This window comes from Chlorocebus sabaeus, chromosome 18, assembly GCF_047675955.1.
Source record: "Chlorocebus sabaeus isolate Y175 chromosome 18, mChlSab1.0.hap1, whole genome shotgun sequence".
In the NCBI taxonomy this organism is placed as follows: Eukaryota; Metazoa; Chordata; class Mammalia; order Primates; family Cercopithecidae; genus Chlorocebus; species Chlorocebus sabaeus.
In genome coordinates, this window is record NC_132921.1 from 60,523,411 (window position 1) to 60,540,845 (window position 17,435).

General features: G+C 37.4%; 1 long non-coding RNA gene across 2 annotated transcripts in view; it reads right to left on the bottom strand.

Annotated features, from left to right (window-relative positions):
- The window catches only part of LOC140709004 (uncharacterized), a 43,008-nt gene extending 26,053 nt beyond the window's left edge, over positions 1-16,955 (bottom strand). For both annotated transcript variants that reach the window (XR_012089321.1, XR_012089320.1), the window contains exon 1: positions 16,803-16,955. This is a non-coding gene — a long non-coding RNA (uncharacterized lncRNA). The remainder of the gene's footprint in view (positions 1-16,802) is intronic.
- Positions 16,956-17,435: the final 480 nt, after the last annotated feature.

Genomic DNA, 17,435 nt, shown 5'->3' on the forward strand with positions numbered 1-17,435 from the left:
GTCTAGGTTCTTATTTTGTAAATGAAGGTCCTATTAGTACAACACTGTTTGTTGAAAAACAATCCTTTCTCCATTGAATTGCCTTCCATCTTTGTCAAAATCAACTGATAATACTTGTGTGGTTCTGTTTCTGCACTCTCTGTCTGTTCCATTTATCTATGTGTTTGTCCTTTTGCCCATACCACACGGTCTTCATGGCTATGATGTTACAGTAAGTCTTCAGTTCAGGTAGTGTTAGTCCTCTAACTTTGTTCTTTTTCAAAACCGTTCTGGCTATTGTAATTCCTCTGCCTTTCCATAAAAATGTTAGAATCAGCTATAAAAATCCTGTTATTTTATTTGGGATTGCATTGAATCTATATCAATATGGGGAGGATGGACATGTTAATAAGACTGAGTATTTCAACCCATGAGCAGAATATATTTTTTCATTTATTTCCATCTTTGTTGATTTTTTTCATTAGCATTTTGTCATCTTCAGCATACCAACCTATATGTACTTTGCTAGATTCACAACTATTTCATTTTTTGATTTTTTGGAGCTATTGTAATTGATCCTTTCTTTGTAATTTCTATTTGCCATTGTTTATTGTTAGTACATACATATACGAGGCTTTTATATTTACCATGTATCTTGCAACATTGCTAAACTCATTAATTCCAGTTTTCTAGAAGATTCATTGGAATTTTCTATGTAGACAATCATGCCATCTGTGAATGGAGGCAGTTTAATTTTTTTTCTTTCCATTATAAGTGCATTTTTACCCTGCTATACTCTGGCTGGAACTGCCAGCATGATATTGCCTTATTTCTGATCTTAGGGGGAAAGCATTCTGTCTTTCACTATTAAGTATGTTAGTTGCAGGGTTTTTGTTAATGCCATTCATCAGATTAAAAAATTCCTCTATTTCTAGTTTGTTGAAAATTTAAAATACAAATAGATTTTGAACTTTGTCAAATGCTTTTCTGCATCTACTAACATGATTATGTGTTTTTTCTTCTTTAGTAGGTTAATATGGTATTTGCACTGATTGACTTTCAAATGTGAACCAGTCTTCATTCCTGAAACAAACGCTACTTAGCCAAAATTTTGTACATACATTACTATATTTAATTTGTTAATATTTTGAGAATTTTTGTATTTATGTTTATGAGGGAAATTAGTCTGCAGCTGTCTCTCCTGCTGTATCATTGTCTGGTTTTGATATTAGAATAATTCTACCCTCATAAAGTGAGCATCCTCTTTTACTTTTCTGAAGACATTGTGTAGAACTGATATTATTTCTTCTTAAAATAATCACCAGTGAAATCATAAAGTTTTCTTTGTTGGAAGGTTTTTAACTGTAGTTTGTTTAATAGATAAGTACTAGTGAGGTTATCTATTTCTTCTTGAATGAGTTTTGGTAGTTTGGGTCTTTCAGGGAACTGGTCCATTTCATCTGTGTTGTTAAACGTATTTACATAAAGTTGTTCTTAATATTTTCTTACAATTTTAACTTCTATAGGGTCAGTAGAAAGCCGCCTCTTTCACTCCTGATTTTGGAAACTTGTAGTCTTCTCTTTCTCAGTTTAGCTGAAAGTATTTCCTTTTTCATTAAAAAAAATTTTTTTTTAAGAAACAGCTTTGTTACTTTGGTTCTCTACTGTTTTTCCTTTTTCTGTTTCATTGATTTCTGCTTTAGTCTCTTATTTCTTTTCTTGTGCTTACATTGGACTAGTTTGCTCTTTCTTTTCTGGTTTCTTAAGGTGACAACTCTCATGGTTACTCTTTCATGGTGTATGTTTCTTTTATCCTCTTATTTTCAACCTGTTTGTATCTTTGAGCCTAATATGTATCTCTTACACACAGCATATAGTTAGATATGGCTTTTTATCCAGTTTTTTAATTCACTGATTCTTTCTTCTGCCATCTCGATTCTGCTGTTGACCCCTTCTAAATAATTTTACTTTCAGTTATTGTACTTCTCAATTCTGAATTTCCATTTAACTCATTTTTACAATTTCTGTCTCATTGAAAGTCTCTATTTATTGAACCATTTTAGCCATACTTTCCTTTAATTCTTTAGTTTCCTTTAGTTCTTTGAACATATTATACCTGCCTTGAAGTCTTTGCACTCTAAATCCAACATTTGATACTAAGAGACAGACAGTTTCTAATGACTGCTTTTTCCCCCACTGAATACAGGCACACTTTTCATTTCTTTGAAGGTCTTATTTTTCATTGAAAACTGAATTTGTGTGTGTATGAGAGAGACAGGGTCTGGCTCAGTCGCCCAGGCTGGAATGCAGTGGTGCAGTCTCGATTCACTGCAGCCTCAGCCTCCCAGGCTCAAGCAATTCTCCCACGTCAGCCTCCTGAGTAGCTGGGACTACAGGCAAGTGCCACCACACCCAGCTAATTTTTGTGTTTTTTATAGAGATGGGGTTTCACCATGTTGCCCAAGTTGGCCTCAAACTCCTGAGCTCAAGTGATCCACTTGCCTCAGCCTCCCAGTGTGCTGGGATTACAGGAATGAGCCACTGTGCCCAACCAAAAAAACCTGAATATTTTAGATAATATATCACAACAAATCCAATATATCATTGGATTTTGCCTTTTCCCTGCTGAAAGTTGTAGTTGTTGTTACACTGGCTGGCTTTTTTGGTTTGCTTATTACTTTGCTGAGTAATTTACCTGTACTAAATCTGTGCAATCTGTTTCCCTTGAAGTGTTCAGCTGTTGATGTCTTTACATTCTTTTTGGTGGTGGTGGTTTTAAGCCTGGCTCCCTATGACATTCATCCCTGTCTGCATAGTGTAATGGTAAGGCAAAGATTAGAGAGAGGCTCTGCTCAACCACCTTGAGCCAGTAACCTTTCCATTCCTTGTCAATGGATCTGTGTATGGGTAAAGGAGAATATTAAAAGATCAAGTCTTCCCAGCCATGACTTTTCACTGAGCCCTTTTCCATCTCCTCTGTGTATGCAAACAGCCTCAGCGCTGGCCAAGACGATGGCTGGCTTGAGCACTCTTCTGCCTTGCTGTGCATCCATGCAGCCTCAGCTAGTTTGCCCCAACCACCACTACAACCTTAGGTCCAAACAGCTGGCATGTTTACTCCACCACCACCACCACCGGGTGTGGGCATTTCCCACTACTCCAAATCCGAACCAAGTGGGCTCCCTTTGACTATGATAGAGAAGCTTCCAGTCCTCATCTGGCAAAACCTATCCCAGGCAGAACCTCAGTGTGAACTGAACTTGTAGAGTGTTGTGAGGTGGAAGAGGAACAGGAGCATCTGCAAGCCAGAACACTACAAATTCTCCTGTTTCTTATCTAGTGTTTAGCAGTTTTTCAAGTATAAATGCTTCTCAGATTGTTATGTGCCTTTGGCCAATTTCCAGGTACTGAAAAGTTGTTGTTCTTTTTTCCAATTTGCCTATGTTTATAGTTAACTTTTAAAAAACAGAATTTGCCACTCTCCTCACTCAGCCATAGCCAGAGTGAAAGATACAGAAAAAACTTGCAAAAACTTAAGTTCTTAATCTCAAAAGTGAAAGATACTTTTGAAAGATACAGAAAAAACTTGCAAAAACTTAAGTTCTTAATTATAGCTCTAAAAGTTATTCTATATTTAATGTCTACATGTATTTTATATGATTTTAAGTAGTGTGTACATATCGTTTTTAATTCTGTTTTTCTTTAATTGTTATTTTTATATGTTCATTTTGATGCACTGGCATAACTCACTCACAGAATGCTATCATGTTCACATTCCATGGACAACAGTGTACTTTTAAAAGTCTTCTAACACATGAGCCTTTCAATTTTGTATGTTGGCTTGGAAACCAACCTTGTTCTTTTCAGGTTGCTCAGAGAGCTTTTCATAAGTTTTGTGAAATAAATACTCTCATCACCATCTCAATGGCTTCTTATAGAGTCAATGAGAGTAATCTCTCACAGATTGTGAAGAAATTCTAACATTCAGAACAGCTTGACACACCTTAAAACTCACATGCTTACTATGCTGGTGAATAACTGAAGAACTTACAAAGCCACATTATAAAATGTAACTGTGATTTATAATTCAGACACCAGGTATCTTAGTTCGTTTTCTGCTGTTTAACAGAATATCATAGACTAGGTAATTTATAAAGAAAATAAGTTTATTTGGCTCATGGTTCTGGGGGCTGGGAAGTCCAAGGGCACGGTGTTGGTATCTGACAAGGACCTTCATGCTTGTCACATCATGGTGGAAGGGCAAGCAAGCACATGAGACAGAGACAGGAAACTGGGCTGGATACATCCTTTTTATCAGGAACCCACTACCTCCATAAATGCATTTATCTATTTATGAGGACAGAGCCCTCATGGCCTAATCCCCTCTTAAAGGCCTCACCTCTTAATACTCTTATAATGGCAATTGAATTTCAACATGATTTTTGGAGGGGACATTCAAACCGTGGTACTAAGTATCTTATTCTGGATACAGATTTTCATAATATATCTCACGCTTTCTATAATTTTTACATGTCATCTATATCTAGCTTTACAGCTATTCATCTTCGTCTCTGTACAAAGTGAAGTCATTTATATTTACAGTTCATACTTTACGACCATACTAGAAATGGCTGGATAAATGCTGGGTAACCAAATGTGGACAATCAAATGTGATCACTACAGTATAACTGCTAACACTTCAACTTTTCAAGGTATACTAATCCTATATTGGATAAAAATGCTTTAAACTAAAAAGCACTTTACAACCAGAATTCCATATTTCCTAAAATTTTATGGAAGAGTGTATTTCCAAAAGTATTAGCTCTCCATTACACACTTATTACTGTGTATACTAAAGTCATTGTACCTTGCTTTCTATTTTCTACTCTGTTAAAGCGTAAATCAAATTGATTTGGTGTGGCCTAGTGGTAGCACACAATAATGTGCCAGAAAAAAAAGTGTTTCAGGGGAGGCAAAAAGAAACATAAAGAGGTGACAGTTTTTCCTTTAAATCCATATGCAGTAATAAATATATCAATGCTACCTATGGGTTTTACAGAAATTTATAAAAGTCTCTTTATAAAATTCATGTGTTAGTCCTCTAAACATATTTCATCAGTGAACAGCTGTTTATGGTTAACCAAAATAAGTCCTCACTGTATTTTAATACATTGGTTTCCCCAAATCAGCACATTGCAGGCCTCATTTAGGTTTTCTTTAAAAATCAATCACACAAACACTGGATAGGAGATATGACCTACGGGCAGTGACTGTGAAACTGAAGAACTGGTCACAACTTCTACAAGGGTCAGCCCACAAAATTACTGCAACAAAAACCAACAATGTGGATGAAAAATGCAGAGTCTGACCATAAAGGATTAGTCCTACTGGCTGCACCCCAGCACCAAGCACATCGGGAAGACTGGGCTGAGTTCCAGGCACATGCTAGAGCCATACACAGGAGGCCAACTAAAATAAGAAGGAGAATTAAGTAAAGAAACTGAATGCATTTTAGCACTGAGGAGAGAAAATCAAGGAGATTTGAGAGCAATATTTGAATATTTGAAGTGTGGTTGTAGCAGGTTCTGTCCCCATAGCTCACCACCATCCAACCTCTCCATCCTACCCACTTCCTCCATGCTAACCAGATTTGTTTAGATGGTCCCAGAGACCCCTGGATCTTAGTAAGAAGAGACCTTACCTAAGTGCCAGGCATAGAATCATGATGGGTCTAAACCAATCACAGTAATCTTCCTCGTGACCTGTGATTGATCTAAGGGTGACCATATTACCAAATTCTGGCTACAGAAGTCGGTTGAATCATGCCCTTGGGAAGATTTTTGCTTACCTTATAAGAAGGAAAGTTGACTGGCATGCACTTCACTTGCGAGTTCTTTCTCTTTCTTGCTGCCTGAGGATACAGCAGTCAACTCATGACTAAGAGGTGCCAAACATAAGCACCAAAGCCATCACACTAAGAATGTCAATGCAGAAAGATAGAACACACCTATATCTTTGAGAGCTGTACCAGCTGAACTGTCTGTCTCCAGATATTTTGCCTTATGAGGAAAAACAAGCTTCCATTTGTTTAACCACTGTAGTAAGGTATTCTGTTCACTGTAGCCAAACACACTCCTAAAAGATACTATCATCATGGGGAAAAAAACACACTTGGTCCTCAGAAGTTCTAGAAAGCAAAACTGAAACCACAGAGAGGAAGTTACAAGGAGGAAGAGTTCGGGTCATTATCAGAAATCATTTTCTACCAAATAGAATTGCTAGAAAAAGAGGTTGCTTTGGAGTCGATGATCCCTCATCACAAGCACATTCAAGAATGTGGCTGCCTGCCTGAAGAAGAAATTTCTGCATGGTCAAGAGGTTCCAAAGTCCCTTTCAACTCTAATTACTATACCATACCTTTACATTGGAAAAAGCACTACTAATATTTCCTAGTCATATATAAAGCTTTAAAAGAGTGACAGATGACCAATTATTCTTCTAGACTGCTCAGGATTAAAAACCATACCTTCCTGACACCAAGTATCTCAATATTTGGAAATATGCAGATATTGTTCCAAGTTTCTTTCACCTTGGCATTTGTGTGGAACCAATCAGTGACTCATAATTTATTGCTACAGATTGCATCTGAATTAAAGACTGACTGTTTGATTTAAGACTATTCTGGTCAAATTTCCATTTTGAGAACACTGCTTCACTCTGAATGAATCACCTCAATTCTGATTGCTGAATGCCAGAAGAGCTCGTCTTCTGTTGTGGCAACTTCTCACAGCCCCAGATATACTGTACATTACATCCTCTAAAGGGTTTATTAATTCTTATTTTAATCATGCTCAAGGATACCCCATGAGAAGTTACCTCCATATATTATGACCCATTCTACATGTGGTCAACAGGATGGAGACAACATTTTAATGGCCACATTCTGGCTTCTCTCTGGAAATTCACTGAAGATGAACTGAATGTTAAGTTTGAATGACAGGATGTGACACTGAAGAAATTACTCATGAATTTGTCATTTTAACCCCATGAACTTGTCATTTTAACTCCACACTCAGATTCCATAATGTGTATTGAACACCAACCATGGAAATGGTAGTTTTTTGTAGAGACTCACTAAAAGTTGTAGAGACAACTAAAATGCAAAGCATACCAGGATAAGCAAGATGACAGAGCAATGGTAATGATGCCTTTTATTTGTTTGCAACACTTCTCAGTTTGTATGTCAGGACAGACAGCATTGTTCCAATTTTAGAGATGAGAAAGCTGAGGCTCAGAAACATACAGATCAACTACAAGCAGGCAGAATGAAACAGGGCTTTGTAGAGGTAGGAACAGCTCCACGATTCCTTATCTGAAACCCTTGGGAGCACTCACATGTACAGTCTTCAGCTTCTAGGAAGACAATGTACTGCCTCACTGTTTATTAACACCCACATCAGAGCCCAAGCATCCCTCTGTCATTAATATATTTATGCAGCACCACCAATTATATAAATATCCACACTTCACAAGATAGATAAAGATTACAAAGGGCTTTGAGGTCAAGTGAGTGATGTAAAGGCTTTCCACTTTCAGAGCTTTTTGGATTTCAGAAGTACAGAGAAGGAACCGTGGGCCCGTTCCAGCAGTAGAGAACTAGTCTATTTAGAGAATTGAATTGAGGTAGGTGTCACAAAGAAAGTGACATCTTAGCTAGGGAAGTAGTATACATTTTCTGTAAAGGAAATTAAATTGCTTAATTCCTTTGTGAGATAAAGTATTGCTCTATTTCCCAGGCTGGTCCTGAACTCCTGGCCTCAAGTGATCCTTCTGCCACAGCTTCCCACAGCGCTGGGATTATAGGCATGAGCCACTGTGCCTGGCCCTAAAGGAAATTAAACAAAAACAAAACAGGAGACATGGTGCAGGGAAGGCATTTCAGGTGATCACAGATGGGCTCCACATGATGTTTGTCACATCCCCAAAAGCCCAGCAGTCCACGAGGGTGACTAACCATCCCGGTCTGCCCTGGACTCTCCTGGTTTTAGCATTTAAAGTCTTTAGCATTTAAAGACCCCAGTCCCAGGTAACCTGGGAGAGTTGGTCACCTAATGGCCCCATGATCTATTTTCTTTGTTGATGAGTATCTCATTCAGCAGATCTCCAAGTTGCAGTTTGGGTTTGTGCTGCCAACAAGAGCCTTCAACGGTGCCCAGCATTTCCCAGGTGCAGGCCTCATATGAGCTGGACTGAAGCAAAGGCCATGGAGCCACTAAAAGGAGTCTACAGCCCAAGCAATGGGGCTCATCTTGTTTGTGCACCTCTGGAGCCAGACACAGCCCACAAATGAGAGTCACGGTGATTTCAGATGTAGAAAGAGGAAAGAGAGCATTTTAGCTCACTTTTTTTCTGTGCAAATAAATTATTCCTGGTAAAGAGACTCTGAATTTGAGCAACACCTTTATGGATTATTTGGGGATCATTTTGTTGATGGCTATTGTTCAAAAGGAAGGTCAGCAAATCCATCCCAACAAATGAAACTTTGGGCTGGAAAACAGTGTTTGGGAATATCCAGATATTCATTCTACTTTTACTCCTAAATAACTTAGCTGGGTACTCAATGTACATGAATTATTTTTTGCTTTCCACAGCTTTGTCTTGCAGTCTCAGCCTCTATGTTGATCAATTGTAATTAAGCTTAGAGTATGAGGCAATGTTCGTACAGCACATCACACACAAAAATGTAAAGCTGGATCTAATAGAAACGATAAAAGCCAAAACCAGACAACATTTTCTCCAGAAGAAGCAACATGCCAGAACAATTTGGCTAACACCTATTTTTAGTCATGAGGATTATACTAATTATCACCAAGTGGTGTTGTCCTTTGTTACTGGGATATTGCATAGCGTTTTTCCTGTCTCTGGTTTCCCAAGGATGGAACACAAACTATCACTACATGTTACACAAACCTGCCTGAAACCTGGATCTGGGCAGCTTCACTGGTTTAAGTCTGGACAGGACAGAGCCCAGCCAGACACCTCCCTAATCTTAATGCCCTCAGGAAAAGTGTTGATAGGAACTGTTTTAATTCCAGTGCTCACCAAGTTGTACATAGTCTCTAAGTGACACAAGCATTATTTACAAATGAGGGTGTGTCTGCATTGAGATGTTTTTGTAGTTTTCAGATATAATCATAACCACAACCTTGGGCAACATAAGTAAGAAACACCGAAAGAAGATACAATATACACTCACCAAGCAGGCTTTACAAAATCTGATGTATTTGGCACCATTTTGTTTTCAAGAAGAGATCTAGAGTCATGGAGCCAATTGAATGAGGAGGGGAGGAAATTAGGAAACAAAGACCTAACATATTACAAAATAACCAAGATATTCATAATAGCTGGAATAAGAAATAAAATAAAATTGACACCTAAATATGGTCCAAATTCAAGGAAAGAACACCCTCCCCCCAGCTCCCGCCACACACACAGACACACACTGGGAAAATAGTAAATGTCAAAGGGTTTGCTATCTTGTACATTCATTTATATATTTATTCATGTTCATTTAACAAATATTCATTCAGAACCTAATAGGTGTCAGACATTAGGGTAGACTGTTAAAAAGACACGATTCTTGCCTCTGAAAAGTTGACTAGACTGTAGCAGAAAAAACAATCAGCTAAAGATATTCAAGGAATAACATGGTGAGGGATGTGACTTCAATAAGTAACAGTCCTTCCCATTAAGAAAGAATTTTGTACTTTACAAGATTCTTTCACATCTTGTGGTGTCCTTCTGAGTCATTGTGTCTAAGATGTGTCTCTTAAAAATGGAATATGGTTGAGTATATTCTCCAACACAATCTGAGATTTCCTGTGTTTTAAATGAATAATTTGCTTACTTCAACTTATTTCTACCATCTAATTTTGTGGGTATTTTATTGCTGCATTGCTTGTTTCTTCTTCTCCATGTTCTTTCCTCCATGGAATCAAGCTTTCTTTAATCTCTTTTGTTTCCTTCTCCTGACTTGAAGTTATACATTGTATTTCTATTCTTCTAGTACCTTACCACTTAAACGTTTAACATGAGCAAATAATAAAGTCAAAAATCACCAATGGCTCTTCTCCTCCTCCTGAACAAGAACAAGGTGGGGCCATTCACATTTTCTTGTTTCTCTATTATTAGTGTTTTAATTCCACTTCATTTTTCCCCTTTCCCCTTACTCAATACTATTGTTACCTTCTTTGTTTTCTTTAAATATCAATGATTATTTGTTTTACTAATATGTTTAGCAATTTCTTTGTTCTCCATTGGTTTCAATTCCCTTCCTACTGAAAGACAGGCATAGCCTGATAACTGATTCTTAGATTAACATTTCCCTGTTTTTAATTCCCAAACATCATAAAACTTATGTACTTCTAAGCACAATGTATTTTGACTGATATATTTATAGAAGTTCATGTACCTCTCCACATTTCATCAATATTTTAAACAAAACAAGATGCAAGAAGAGTCGCGGGTTTTATTTCAAATACAATTGGTAGGATGTCAGAACCACGGGAAGGCATATGGAAAAGCCCACTGAGAGTCAGCAAAATGTATATCTCATGTGTTGGTGATGCTAAAGAGAAGCATCATGACATTACTCCAGACAAGTGTTTAATAGCCATATTCACTGTGTTCTGCTCAGGAAGTGATGCATTAAGCATTTATTTATTTAATCATTTGATGGTTGTTACTTATTGTGTTAATATTTTACTGTATTGACTTGCATTTTAGGAAATAGTTAGTGGTTTGGGGTTAGCATGTAATGAATTTGAATTTTTCCCATTTGAAATAATAAAAAATAGGCTTGGTAATATTTTCATTTAGAATGTCTGATTTTGGGGGAGGAATTACTGGAGTTAAATGGGCAATACATGTATATTTTTAAGTAGTGCTTTCATGGATTCCAATTTATTATTGGCAATTACTTCATTCTACTTTTACTCCTAAATAACTTAGCTGGGTACTCATTGTAGGTGAATTATTTTTTGCTTTCCACAATTTAATGATATTCCACCATCCTTTGGTATTGTTTTTGAGAATTCTATTCTCAATCTAACCATCATTCCTTTGTCGATAATCTGTCTTTCTTCCCCGGATTCTTCTAATATTTTAGTTCCCAATATTTGCAAACTATCCATCTGACAAAGGATTAATAATAAGGAACTCAAACAACTCAATAGCAAAAAACAAAACAAAACAAATAATCCAGTTTTAAAATGGACAAAAGACCTGAATAGAAATTTATCAAAAGAAGACATACAAATGGCCAACACATATATGAAAAAATACTCAACATCACTATCATCAAGGAAATGCAAATCAAAACCACAATGAGATATCATCTCACCCCAGTTAGAATGGCTATAATCAAAAAGACAAAAAATAACAAATGCTGTCAAGGATGCAGACAAAGAGGAACACTTGCACACTATTAGTAGAAATGTAAAATAGTACAGCCATTTCGAAAAACAGTATGAAGGTTCCTCAAAAAACTAAAAATAGAACTACCATATGATCCAGCAATCCCATTACTAGGTATATATCCAAAAGAAAGGAAATCAGTATATCTAAGAGATATCTGAACTATCACATTTATTGCAGCACTATTAATAATAGTCAAGGTGATGAATGGATAAAGAAAATGTGATGTATATACATATATTTCTGTGTATATATATATAGGAATATTATTCAGTCATAAAAAATGAAATCCTGGCATTTGCAGCAACATGTATGAAACTGGAGGTTATTATATTCTGTGAGATAAGCCAGGCACAGAAAGGTAAATATTGCATGTTCTCATGCATATGCGGGAACTGAAAAAGTGGATCTCTTGGAGATAGAGAGTAGAATGATGGGCCGGGTGTAGTGGCTCACACCTGTAATTCCAACACTTTGAGAAGCCAAGGCAGGCAGATGACTTGAACCTAGAAGTTCAAGACCAGCCTGAGTAACATGGCAAAAAAAAAACTCCACAAAAAATTAAAAAATTACCCGGGCATGGTGGCGCACATCTGTAATCCCAGCTACTTAGGAAGCTGGGGTGGGATGATCGTTTGAACCCAGGGTGCCAAGGCTACAGTGAGCCATGATCACACCACTGCACTCCAACCTGGGTGACTGGGTAAGACTTCGGGAAAAAAAAAAACAAAAGGGGAGAGAGTAGAATGAGAATGGTGGTTACCAGAGGAAAGAGGGTAGAGAGGATGAAGAGAAATTGGTTAGTGCGTGCAAAAATACAGTTCAATAGAAGCAATAAGTTCTAGTATTCAATGGTGCAGTTTGAGAAATTATAGTGAATAATACCTTATTGCATATTTATAAATTGATAAAAGAATTATAATGTTTCCAACACAAAAAGAAGATAAACATTTGAGGTGATTGATATCCCAATCACTCTGATTTTATCACTGCATACTATATACATGTATCAAAATATCACACATATCCCCCAAATATGTACAACTATGATATATCAATAAAAATACATATAAATAAAAATAAATAAAATATAGTTCTGCATGTCCTACAGTTTTCATTCTGATGTGGCTAGGTGTGGATTTATATTTACAGTAAGCCCTTAAATAACATGGGGGTTGGAGCACTGGCTCCCCAACCCCATGCAGTTGAAAATATGCATATGACTTCTGACTCCACAAAAACTTAACTACCAATAGCCTACTGCTGACCAGAAGCCTTACCAATAACACACCCAGCTGAACACATATTTGCATGTTATATGTATTACATACTGTATTCTTACAGTAAAGTAAGCTACAGAAAAAAGTTATTAAAAATCATAAGGAAGAGAAAACATATTTACTATTCATTGAGTGGAAGTGGATCTCATAAAGGTCTTCATTTTTATCATCTTCATGTTGAGTAGCCGAAGAGAAGGAAGAGGAGGGGTTGGTCTTGCTGTATAGGGGTAGCAGAGGCGGAAGAGGAGGAGGAGGTGGAAGGGGAGGCAGGCACACTTAGCTTAAATTTTATTGAGAAAGATCTGCATGTAAGTGGACCCACACAGTTCAAACCCATGTTGTTCAAGAGTCAACTGTATATTCTGCTTGAAACTCATTCATTCACTCGATATATACGTATTGTGCGCCCACTACTTGCTAGATCCAGGCACTAGGGATCAGCAGAGAGCAAATCAGACAAAGTTCCTGTGTTCATGCAGCTTACACTCTGGTGGAAGGAAATGGAAATTAACTGACAATCTCATGCAAATACAATTATGTCTGATAATGATAAGAGCTACGGAAAAAAATTAGGATATGGGAGTAGCGGGTACTGGGAGAGTACTATGTATAAGGCGGTCAGGAGGCCTTTTGTGATAAGCTGATATCTGAGCAGATACCTGAAGAACATGAGGACACCAACTACCTAAACATCTGGGGAAAGAGCATTGCGGCAGAGGATACAGCACAAGCACGAACCTGGAGGTCAAAGCATGCCTGGTGTGCTCAAGGAAGAGCACAGAAGCCAATGTGTCTGGACAGGAGAAGTGAGAGGGAGAATGGATCAGGTCAGACACATGGAGGGGTGATGGACATGGATCCTCCAGTCCCTCGCAAGGACTTTGGAAGGGTTCTGGGAAGCCACTAAACAGTCTTAAATAATAGAGTATGACATTTGTCTAAAAGGCTCACTGTGACTGCTGTGCAGAGAACAGACATTTTATTGTGTAGGGATGCAAGTAGGACAGCAGAACGATCAGTTGTAGACTACTGCAGTGCTCCAGAGGAAAGATAATGGACCGTGGCAGTAGTGATGAAGGCATTGAGAAATGGTCAAATTCTGGGTATCTTTTCAGGAAGAACTGGTGACGTTTGCTGAATTGGATGTGGGGTATGAGATAGAGAAGATACAAGCATCACATCAAATTCTTTGAACCAAATAACCGAAAGAATGAAAAAAATCATTTTATGACATGGACAATTGTTGAGAACAGTATAGGTGGAGGGAGAGATGCAATGTCAGGGGTTTTCCTTTGAAGATGGTAAGTTCGAGACGTCTATCAGATGATAAAATGGAGTTGTGGTATAGGAGGCTGGATACGGGAATCTGAATTTCAGATAAAAGGTCCAGGTTGTAGAGAGCAATGTGGGAGTTGTTAGCATTAGGACTCACAGCCACAGGACTGGGAGGACATTGCCTCAGAGAGTAAGGAAGGAGCCTATGTCCTCAAAAACTTCATGTTTAAGGTTCAGAGGTAAAAAGGAACCAACAAGGAAACTGAAAAGGAACAACCAGAACAGTATGAGGAGAACCCAGAGAAAGTGGTCCCTAGAAGCCAAGTGAAGAAAATGTTTCCAAGAGGAGAAAGCACGCGACTCTGTCCAATGCTGCTGGTTGCACATCATGAAGATGGAGAATCGGCCACTGGATTTGGCAATGTGAGTATCCTCAGCAATTTTAATAAACTGTTCCTGTGTGGTGACCAGGATGAAATCCTGATTAGAGGGGTTTCGAGAAAGAATAAGAGCAGAGAAAGTATACATGGGGACTTCAGGCAACTCTCTGAATGAGTGTTGCTGTGAAAGGGAGCAGAGGAATGGAGTAGTATCTGGAGCAGTAGCAGACAAGGGAAATTTGTTTTATTTTACTATGACAAGTTGTTACAATATCTTTTCTTGCTGATAGCAATAACATAATTGAGAGGAAAAAAACTGATGGACAAAAGGAGAAAGAGAGATTGCAGTTGCTGGAGTGTGCTTCTTTATTCTGGGGACTCAAATTTTTCTTCATTTCTAGAAAATTACCAGCCTCCTAGTCTTCCAATATTACATTTCCCCAATTCTCTGAAGATATTCATTCCAGAACTCTCATTTGGATTTGGATTTGGTCTCCTTAGTCTATCATACAAATCACAAAAACTCCCTTGAAATTTCCATTTCCTTATCTCTCTGTACTATATTCTGGGTAATTTCTTTAGCTCTACCTTTTGATTCAATAATTCTGCCTTCTACTATGACTAGTTTGTTCTTTGACCCATCTACTGAATTCTAAATGTCAATATTTTTCCTTTTCACAATTTCTATTTCGTTCTTTTTCAAATTTGCTTATTCTTTTCTTAGAAGGTCTTTTGCTTGTCTTATCACTTCTATCATTTATTTCTATTCATTTTCAGCATTTCTATTTTATGTCTCTTTTGGATCGTTCTGTTTTCTCACAGTCTTGGTTACCGTGTTCCCACTTATTGCATCTGCTGACTCTGCACCACAGTGGGTTTGTCCCTCACGTAGTCTGCAATTTATTTTAGCTCATCTTCAGCAAAAGGTGTTTTTCAGTAGGAGTCCCATGTACCCTTAGTTGTGGAAAGGTCTCCTCAGATACATTTTTATCTTTGCTTCTATTAAATTCAAGGTTTTGGTCTGACCCGAAGATATTTGTTTGTGTAGTTCCTTTACAAAGACCAGTAGCCCTTTGAGTATCTTGAATTGAGGGACTGAGTTCCAGCCCTCAAGCCATGCCTTGTCGTGATTAAGCATTAAACTCCCAGTCCACAGCTCCTGAGACCTAAGCCCACGGCACACCTCAGCATCAACTGTAGCTCTCCCTTCTAAATTGCAGTTTTCTTTTTGTTTGTGAAAACCACAACTTTCCCTTTCTTGCTTGCTCGAATATATACTTTCAAGTGTTTTCCTGACACTCTTTACATTAAACATTTTTATGTATTTGCAATAGGAAAAATGTCCACATAAGGTCAGTCTATCAAATATGGTAAACTCCAAAGTTCAGCATGAGGTACTGGTCCCAGAACACTTTGACTGAACTCAGAATTGAAGCTGGCCTCAAAATCCTTCTCAACCTAAGAAGCAACGACCATTGCGTCAGAGTTGGCATGAGAAATGAAAACTTTTCCCATCCCTGTGATGCTACACCAAAAACAATTACTATTTTGTCTTTGGGCAATTAAGAAAAGATTCATTAGCAGATCTCCATCAATTCATAGTGAGAATTCCTGATATCCAGTCCTTGGCTATGTTTCCTAAAACTAGGGGAGTCTATAAGAGGATCAAAATAACAGTGGAGTGACATTCCCTGAGTGCAGACAGATGCCCTGTCAACCAAGCTGCTTGCTTCCTCCAGTAAGCTTGCACTTTGTGGAAATGCAAACCTAATTTTGTCTTCAGAGTATCAATAAGGAAGATGTTTGAGTTTTGTCTTAGAAGAAATTCTGCAGTTTGTTTTGTTTTTGTTTTGAGACGGAGTCTCACTCTGTCGCCCAGGCTGGAGTGCAGTGGCACCATCTCGGCTCACTGCAACCTCTGCCTTCCTGGTTCACAAGTCCGCAGTTTTTAAACATTGCAGCATAAGAAGTTATTGATGTTTTTGTGGATTTTGTTACTTTTTTTATTTTTTCTTTCTAATCTGAATACTTTTTCTTTCTACTCCTGAATACTTTTAATTTTGAATAGATAGCCCTTTATGTACTGAAAAATTTTATTTAGGCTTAAGAGATTATAATACAGAAACATTTTAATGTATGCCTAATACATTTTTACCATCCTTAGCAAAATAGAGAACTCACAATTATCCCATGAATCCTCTATGCTTATAAAGTTGATTTTTAAAAATCTAGAACAGAAATTCTACTTTGCAATATGGCTAATCTCATTTTATTACTTTTAGTATATATCCAAGTCTACTTACACTTGGATTTTACTGAAAGTGAAAATATCATTATGAGATAAATTATATTGAATTGAGCAATAATCGACATACAAAATAGAAACATTATTTAACGTTTTAAATATAATTACCTCAAACTCCTCCTGTTCATGGATTGTTCAGGTTCCTTCATCTTATAGCTGCATCTACCACTTCCAGTCTTTCTTGGGGCACTGACTTAAGCAAAGTATCTGGAAATTCTGAAAGCAATACAAAAACCCATAGGATGAGCAGCCCAGAGCTCATCTTCCCTCCTGCCATCTAGAACCCAAACAAGAGAAAAGTGAAACCACTGCCCAGACACAGAATAAAGTACAAAGTTTCTCCACCCCACTCACAGCACTCCACTCTCTATATACACGTGTGTGTATGCCAAAGGTAACAGTATTTATAATATATAATAATATATAACGTTCTATATATATACACATTATATTCTACATGGACATAAATAAATATATAGAGAGACATGTATATATACATATATAACTTTATAGCATCATTTGACAAAAAGTTAGACCTTAGGAACATGTATCTAATTTTAAAAAATAAGTCAGTTATAAATTATTATTTAATTGAAGAAAATTAACTCTATCCATGATATTTCAAGAAAGCATTAATTTCATGTATGGAAAATTGTTCATTTCATAGAAAGACACTACAAGGCCATTTAGGAGGGAGACTGAGCACACAGGCTTTGGTGTCAGCCACTCTGATTCCAAATC